At 31.7% G+C, this 9,404-nt stretch overlaps 1 long non-coding RNA gene across 1 annotated transcript; it reads right to left on the minus strand.

Moving 5' to 3' along the window:
• Positions 1–2,694: 2,694 nt before the first annotated feature.
• On the minus strand, positions 2,695–6,007 carry LOC111736060. Its single transcript, XR_002779075.1, has 2 exons — positions 3,983–6,007; positions 2,695–3,857 (listed from the first exon to the last, which is right to left on the minus strand). It is a non-coding gene; the product is annotated as an uncharacterized LOC111736060 (long non-coding RNA).
• Between the last annotated feature and the right edge of the window lie 3,397 nt (positions 6,008–9,404).

The raw sequence follows: 9,404 nt of genomic DNA on the forward strand, positions 1-9,404 counted from the left end.
CAGTATAATATTGGCATAAAAACAGGTGTAATAAAACAGAATAGAAAGCTCAGAAATAAACCTATACACATATGGTCAATTAATTTTTGATAAAGGTGCCAAGAATACACAATAGAGAAAGGACAGTCTTCAGTAAAAGCTGTTGGAAAAACTGGATATCCACATGCAAAAAATAAAATTGGATCCCTATCTTACAACACTCAAAAAAAATCAACTCGAAATTGATTAAGGACTTGAACATAAGGCCTAAAACTGTAAAATTCTTAGATGAAAACATAGGAATAACTTCCTTAGCATTGGTCGTGAAAACGAATGTTTAGTTTTGATATCAAAAGCAAAGGCAACAAAGAAAAACAAGTGGGACTACATCAAATGAGAAAGCTTCTGAACAGCAAAGGAAACAGTAACAAAATGCAAAGGCAGCCCATGGAATGGGAGAAAATATTTGCAAACCATATATCCCATAAGGATATATAAGGAACTCATATGACTCAATAGCAAAACAAAAACAATAAAAAAATAAATAAATAAACAAACAAAACCAAATAACCCAATTTAAAAATAGGCAAAGGACCTGAATAAACATTTTCCCACAGAAGATATACAAATGGCCGATAGGTATATTAAAGATACTCAACATCGCTAGTCATCAGGGAAATGCAAATCAAAACCACAATGAAATATCGCCTCACACCTGTTAGGATGGCTATTATCAAAAACACAAAAAATAAAAGCCTGGCGAGCGTATGGAGAAGACACTGTTGGTGGGAATGTAAATTGGTGCTGCTATTATGTAAAACAATAAGTTTCCTCAAAAAATTAAAAATATAATTACCATGTGATTCAGCACCTCCACTTCTGAGTATATATCTAAAGAAACAAAATCACCATTTCAAAGAGATATTTATACTCCTATGTTCATTGCAGCACTATTTGCAATAGCCAAGGTATGAAAATAATCTAATTGTCTTTAGATCTTTTGATGGAAAAATGGATAAATGGATTATTATTCAGTCTTAAAAAAGAAAAAAATCCTGCCATTTGTGACATGGATGAATCTAAAGGGCATTATGCTAAGTGAAATTAAACAGACAGGAGAAAGACGAATACTGTATGGTATCACTTACATGTGAAATCTAAAAAGAAAAAAGTTAAACTCAGAGAAAAAGAGTAGAATAGTGGCTGTTAAGGGCTGGGGAGAGGAGGAAATGATGGAAGTTGATAAAAGGTACAAACTGTCAGTTGTAAGTTGAATAAGTTCTAAGGATCTAACATATAGCATTGTGACTATAGTTGACAATACTTTATTGTATAATTGAAATTTGATGGGTATGTTAATTAACTTGATGGTGGGACCCCTTTCACAATGTATATCAAACCATCATATTGTACAATTTAAATATATTACAATTTAGTCAATTATATCTCAATAAAGCTATAAAAATAAAAATATATACTCGCTTTTTAACTTTTATTTCTTGCCAATAATAACTGTTTTATGGCCTAGTTGTATATTAGAATGGTGATATGGCCATATTTTTTTTTGTCCAAACTGTGACAGTTTTGAGTAAAAAAGGGGCACTATTAACGATTATACCAAGACAACGGATATAAACTGGGATTGTCCTTAGCAAATTGAAACACATAGTTACCCTAATTCTGTTACCAGAGAGTCTCTAGAGATCCTTCCAGTTGTAAAACAATGATTATGATTACCGAACTTATTTTTTTCTCTCTAAAGGTCAAGTTTGACAAATAATTGACTTTTCAAAATTATTAGGCAGATTAAGGAGTTTTAAATAGAGCAAGGTTTTGAGAACACTAATTCCTTAAGATTTTATTTTCTGTCTTTCATGAGTCTTTTATGAAATTATTGTTCTTACTTCCTCTTTCCCAACACTTCCATGAATGTACTACCCTGAATGCTCTTTTCCCGTCAGGCACTCAAATTTTTTTTTCATGTTCTATTTTTGTTTGGTTTTAAAAAAGCAATACTGTTGTTCACCTTTCCCTTTAGCCCAGCTTTCTGAGGGGAGGAGGAAAAGTGGAAGGAGGCAGCTGAGAAGTAGTAGGGAAGAGGGATGGGAATGAGAAACAGAAGTCTAGGGCAGGCATCTCTCCCAAACCCTCTTTTCTGGAGTTTTTCTTTTTTTTGAGATGAACAAAACCAGTCCTTGGTTCCAACGTATTTCTTGTACTGTGACATCTTCACTTGCTATGACTATATTGTTTAAACATCTGCATTGTCTGTAAAATCTGGCCTCCCAACGCAAGCCAGCTACTTGGTGTTTGTGCCAATTCTGGGATTGCTGGACTTCTCAGAGGAGTTGACACTCAAAGGATACACCTACAGAGCTCTTGTGGCCAGTCTTCCAGTCAGGTCCTGACAATGGGAGTCAATGGCAGAAAAAAAAGCTACAGTACTTCTTTGCCTTCTTTGCCACCATTTGCATCACCTTTAAGACTCCTGCTCTTCTCTGCTATGGTTCAGCTTCCTCTGGGTGATCCTGGCTTTGTGCTTTGCTCCACTTTGTTTCTTTGTTGGCTTCTTGCTGTTGCTAATTTCTGTCACCTCAGTCTTTTGCTTGCCATCTCAGCTCTTTTAATATCTGAGCAATCATTTGTTTTAAATTCCCTCTGTTTAAAATATTCGAGTTTATAGGAAACACTGCTATAACACTCAATAGTGAGCTGTTTCAACTTGGAGGAAAAAAACTCCTTATTATGAGATGCAATGTAGATCTCCTACATGGAACTTTCTCAAGAATAATTAGATTATTCAAAAGTTTCACTTTTATGTTGGCCTTACACCTGAAGAAGCATAAGATGCAGTCACTGTGAATGTTTGGTCTCTCAAAGCTGAACCATGTTGTTTCACAGGAAGATCTAATAATATCAAGTACCTGAGATACATCTTAGAGATTTAGGAATAAAAGAATGAATGAGTAGAAATGTTTTAATAAAACTTTAGAAATCAAATGCTTGCACAAGGACAGATCTTTGTATGTATTTTTACTGAAATAGAAAATACATACTATAAGAATACACAAATTTTATAAAAATAATGCATTAAAATAAATCATACATATATTGTTATTCTTAGTCTATAAAATCATCTTTCTCAAATTATATAGTATAAAAATAAGCAATGCTTCAAATCGCCTGGAAAACTGGGATAGTTTTAGCCTCTTATAATAACAGAATTAGTAACAGTAGTGAAAATTAATTTTATAATTATCTTTAAAGTTTAAATATTCTAAGATGTGAAAATGTTCATTTTATTAAATAGATGGAGGAATAAAATTATCAAGTTTAATAACAAATTTGAGGTAAAAATCTGCATTAAATTATCCACATCAAGAAAAATGTATCTAAAAGACTATTTTTTAAATTTATCATAAACATTTCATCTTTCTAGACTACTCTTTCATTATCTGTGGCCTCTGGGTCTGATAATTGAACTTTTATATAAAATGACTTCTAGACTACCTACTACTTACCTGGGAGTATTTGCTAATTACTTACTAATTACTCAATATAGACTTATCAGATAAAATTTCAGTGTTGCAACTTAATCAGAATGATGCACTGTTTTATGTAAAAATATAAATCACAGTATGCTGACATTTGATAACTGTAGCTTAATTTACTAGCCAAAGGGGATCAACAGTATACTATAATTTGAGTTTAGAAAATATCTCAGATGCAAAAGAAACCTTCACAAGAATTTACCAGGATGATTATAAGGAAATGAAAGCTAAATATACACACCTGGTCCCACACAAATATTGCTGCCTAACCTCTAACACTAATCTGAATATTAAAACTCACTTTAGATTCTATTAGTTGAATGTTACCTTACATTGTATCCTGGTATTTGATTGTATCCTCACTTTAGATTATATTAGTTGAATGTTACCTTACATTGTATCCTGGTATTTGTATCCTCACTTTAGATTATATTAGTTGAATATTACCTTACATTGTATCCTGGTATTTGAATGTTACCTTACATTGTATCCTGGTAAGGGACATTATCAGATATTTCATTATTATACCAATAAAATGACATTTTTGATGCCCTGTCTGCATTCTTTCTAGCCTCTTTCTGTTCAGGTTTTTGAAATACAGTTGCAGTATACCATGTATGGGCAAAGCCCTCCCACCCATACCACTAGTGCTCATTCTGTAGGCACTCAGCAGTCAGTAGCTTCAGGAGATGATTTTAGATGGGCTCAAATATTTTATTCAAGCTCCACATGTCTCCAAACCATGACCAATTAGTTATATACTTTTTATGTTATGTGTTCTTCTCCATATTTACGGTATAGCAGATTTAGATGGTGGGGGAAAGGCAAAAAGGGCCCTAGTTGTATTTTCTCAACAAGATGTAATTAAAAGATCAGAAGCTCTAATAGTATTTCAGCATCCCCAAATTTTAAGATCACGAACTCATAACAATGAATATACTAGTGACTTTTTAAATAAAATACTATTTACATGCTATAAAAATCACATTTACAATTTTAGTTTGGATGTGTTTTGCAACTTATTTAGTACTGTCTGAAAATCAAGAAGGTAAAGAAAACTACATATTGAACATGCATTCTAAGAGGCAATATAGTAGAGGATCTAGTAAGTCCAGTCATTTAGTAAAGTTAGCCTATTTATCTGAGACTCAGCCTCCACAAAATGGTCAGATTCTAACTGTGATGAACAGAACTTCTATATAATCAACTGAAAACTTTTAAAGACTCTAGATGCTAAGCCCTAACAAAAGCAAAAATGAAACTATGGTTTATGTGATATCACTGTTATTACTACTCTCTCCATAAAACACCTAGCACACATATGGTATGTGGCATTGTTTCCTGAACCAGAGAACTTTCAGAATCACAGAATTTGACAGCTGAGAGAAATGAAGAAGACAATGAGTTTAGCACCTCACTTTCTAACTGAGAATAGTGCAGGGAGGACTGACCAAGGGAATCAGCTATTATCAAGCATGCTGGCATGTGCGGCTGGACACTTCCAACGTTGCTATCGCATTTCTCAGAGCCCCAGATAGGTAGCATTAACTGCCACTTTTACAGCTAAGAAAATGTAAGCCTACCTGGATTAAATGGCTCTCTCCAAATAAATCAATTAATGGGAAACGGAAAATCCAACCCTAAAGTTAGTGCTCTTTCCTCAGCAGCAGAAGCGTTATCTGGAAACTTGTTAGAAATGCAAATTCCCAGGCCTTCTGCCAGACCTACTGAAACAGAACCTCTGGGGTGGGGCCCAGAGGGCGCCGATGCACACTCAAGTATGAGAGCCACTGTCAATCTTATTGTCTTTCTGGAACTTTACTTGGACTATGTATATTAAAATACATAAATTTCACACTTAAGGTACTACAAAGGTCAAAAGAACTTAGTGTATTATACTTTATACCACAATAACTAAGACAAGGATAGCCTTCAACAAAATTCTGCTTTGAATGTTACATGGTCTAATTGATTGACACTGAATTTTTTCATAAGAAAATGTGAAAGCTATTCCAAATAAGCAAATACTAGCAACAAGATTCTAAAGAACTGTTTTCATCTTGAGTCAAAAATAAGACACTCGAAATAGAAATCTTCTGCAAGCTTTGCGAGAATCTACAGAAGTTAATGGATACTCCTGCCCGACTGATTTATTATTACTTGCCGTAATTAAAACTAGGTATAGAAAAACCAAGTAGAGAAATACAGAACCCTTAGCATACAAGGATATAAGTTAAAGTTAATAAAAGTAGCTCTCAAGAAAGAAATCACATGTAAAATTAAATTAAAAACTAAAAATTTCATGAAGTGCCTTGTTAAAAGTCAATTTCGAAGCTTTACTTTAAAAGTTCCAATTTAAAAGTTTTTCTTTTGGGGGGATGGGGGAGGTAGATAGGGGTAAAAGGGGTCAAATATGTGGTGACAGAAAGAAATCTACCTTTAGGTGGTGAATACACAATGCAATATATATATATGACTTGCTGTTGAATTGTACACTTAAAACTTATGGATTTTGTTAACCAACTGTCACCATAATAAATTTTTTAAAAATTTCTTTACTAAAAAAATAAATAAATAAAAGATCTTCTCTTCGAACCTTAAAATGTCATGAAGGAAATGTCTTCATCTGGAGTGTTTCTCCACTCCAAATCCCTAACTCAAAAATAAAATCCTTCATGTTACCAAAAATTCTAAATGTTCTCATTGGATATTTTGCCATTTCACATTAGCATTTTGGCAAATATGCCTAACCAAAGTACTAATTACTTTCCATATGTAATTTTTCCTTAAATATATGCCAATGATTTCATTATTTGACATTCTAATAGTTCATATATATTGCATACAGGAAATTTTATACAAAAGCATTGTTTTTTTAAATGCAATGGCATTAAAATAATGCTTAGTTTTTAAGATATATAAACTACAAATTTTTTAGATAACCAAAATGAAAATAAGATAACCTAATAAGAGTCAAAGTTAAGAGTGTATAAACTATGAAACACCGTATTATTTTTGTACAGATACACAAGGGTGATACTATTTTAAAAAAGGAAATGTGTAATTTAAATATTACAAATTTATGTAAAAAATGTACTAATTTACCTAAATGAAACTTTTGGTATATTACAGACATACTAAAATAGAACCACCTTCAAATTCTGTAAACTGCTCAGCTTATACATGCCATGTTAACATTAAAAAAAAAAATCAGCACATGATATGATTGCCATGTTAAGTTAAATCTGCTGATGTCACAGATAAAATTCATCCTATTTCTGTGAATTCTTCCTAACATATTATTTAGTAATAAAGAATATTTCAAAAGGAAAGCAGAGAGAAATGAAGTAGGATTCTAACAACTAAAAATGCTTAAAATAACATTTCATTTATTTGCTAATGCGATTATGAAAAAAATATTTTCTAATTAATTCTTACTTTATCTTTCTTTAAAGATATTTTGTTTCTTCAACCAGCACATTGAGAATCAGTACCATAGACCTTACCATAGTGCATTATGATAAAATCTTGGTTTCCAGAGCAGTCATACCTTGAAATCCCAAATTGGCTCGTCATGATTGATTATAAAAGGAGCATTAGCATGCTTCCTAAAGCAAGGTTTTATACCTTAGAGAACATTCACATTTAACCTGTGAGTTCACATCTATGGAAAAGGTAAACTTTATTATTGCCAGAGGGAAAATCACTTTAACTTAGAATTAAGTCAGGCTGATAGAAGCCAGTATTTCAATTTTTTTAAAAAAATCAAATTTTTTTTAAAAGAATAAGTATAGGTGTATACATTCATTTAAATGGCCTAAGCCTCCAAAAGCATTCATCAAAATAATTTTAAGGCTGCCTTATCTTTCAGTTTTGCTTTAGCAGAGATTCTGATATTCATCTAACAGAAAATCTGACAAAACAGCAGGCTTCCTTCAGTCAAGGTCATAATTTGAAACATTATACAATAATGGGATTTAAATTATGTATGGGAAGAAAAGTAGAAGACTGCAATGAGATATTAGAAATTTCTATTTGTGTCTTTAGATTCAGAAAAATATAATCAATAGCCAACACTGTTCTAATAGAGATGAAGGACAATGGCATTTACTTGAATGTAATCTCTCCCCAACATTTCAAAGGCCTAAAATGTGATTGCTGCGATCCTAGGGCCTTGATATCTTGATTTCTGGCTAATCACAGTTAGTGCAAGTAACTCACGACTTTATTTCTTAAGATGAATCCTTAACTAAAAAGTTGCAGAAAGAAGTCATCAATTGCTCACTCCATGGCTATAGTATCTAAGTACAAAAATCATTAAGATAAATAAAATCTGAGAGAAGAGAGCAGTAAGTCATACTTCAGTTAACCAATTAAATAGTTCTTCCCTCTAAAGAGGTTGTTTTTTAATTAAAAAACAAAACAAAACAAACAAACAAAATCAGCTGCCTAGAGGAAGAAGCCCTCCTCAAGATCAATCCAGCATGTTAACTAAAGCTTGCTAAAACCAGAATCCTGAATGACTACTCATATCTGTTTAACATGTGAACACAAAGGGCACATAAACAACGAAAATTTTAAGTTGTCTTTTTTCCTATATTTACAAAATAACCTAAAATTGGAATTTCACCTCCACTGTTTCAATTGTTTTACCCCATAAATTGCAAAAGGTATTGAGCTGTCGAACAGCAAAAATAAAAAGTAGAAGTGGCTAGATAATAAACTTCAATCAAAATTATCTTGGAGTAATTGAAATGTTACTTCATTAGGTTCTTTTTAGAAGAAGATTCTTTAGAGGCTCACATCCTTTACATGCCTTTACCCTGTCAAGCTAACAAAATCAGTATTATTTTTAGCTTAATAAGAATTATTGGTGGTACCAAGTAAAAGAACAGTTCATTTTTTAAATTTAATATCATAAATGAACAATCTTTTAAGTTAATATAAAAGTTCTCAAGATAAGTAGAAAGATGGCTAAAATTCATTTTAGACTCATGGTAACACTAAAGCAATTTTATGAATGTGAGTAAGGCAAACTGAAGGTAAACACTGCAAAGGGCATTTTTAAAAATTTGATTTGTTAAGAAATTCTGAAGAGAAATGAACTATTTTCACAAAACATGAAAAGGAAATTGGTTCTGACTGATCAAAAGCCTGGATGAATCCTGAGATGTATGTTCATCCACTGGTGTCTATAGTACATATTGCTCAGGAGCAGTTGCAGAATAAGAATATTATATAAAGACCTAAGTTTAAGAGTTAAAATTAGGTGTATTTTATATTTAATTTAAGTGTGGTAGAGAAAAAACTCAAATATAATTTTTAAAGTAGAATTTCTTTTTGCCTTCTTTGGTATTTTAATTATTAAAAATGTATTTTAAATAATGAACTATTTAAAGAAGAGGCATCCAGTTCTATAGTAATTTGGCACATTTACATGTGAAAAAAATCAGAAACAAATTCAAAGATCTATAATACACAAATATATATAAACATTTTATTTTAGTAATACTCTTAAATCGCTTCAATTTAAATCATTCCATTATGAAAATGTCTTAATTGAAGAGAAAATATTTCTTCAAAACTCTAAATTAAGCAGAGCTTTATCAATTAAATTTACAGCAATATAACCTTTAGAAATACATAATTCTTCATTTAACAATACTTCCCCTTTAAAAATTTGTCATGATTTATCACAGATTTAAAATACAAGGCACCTAACGCTATGAAAAGATAATACAGTATATGTAGTGTACATGAACCAGATCTTTTCTCAGATATTCTTTCTAAAGTTCCACCAAATTTGCATGAACATACTTGTTACATAAATTAAATATTTCTTGGGTTAATTTGCAATTTTATACAAAACTCAAA

This window comes from Pteropus vampyrus, unplaced genomic scaffold, assembly GCF_000151845.1.
Source record: "Pteropus vampyrus isolate Shadow unplaced genomic scaffold, Pvam_2.0 Scaffold17, whole genome shotgun sequence".
NCBI classification, from domain to species: Eukaryota; Metazoa; Chordata; class Mammalia; order Chiroptera; family Pteropodidae; genus Pteropus; species Pteropus vampyrus.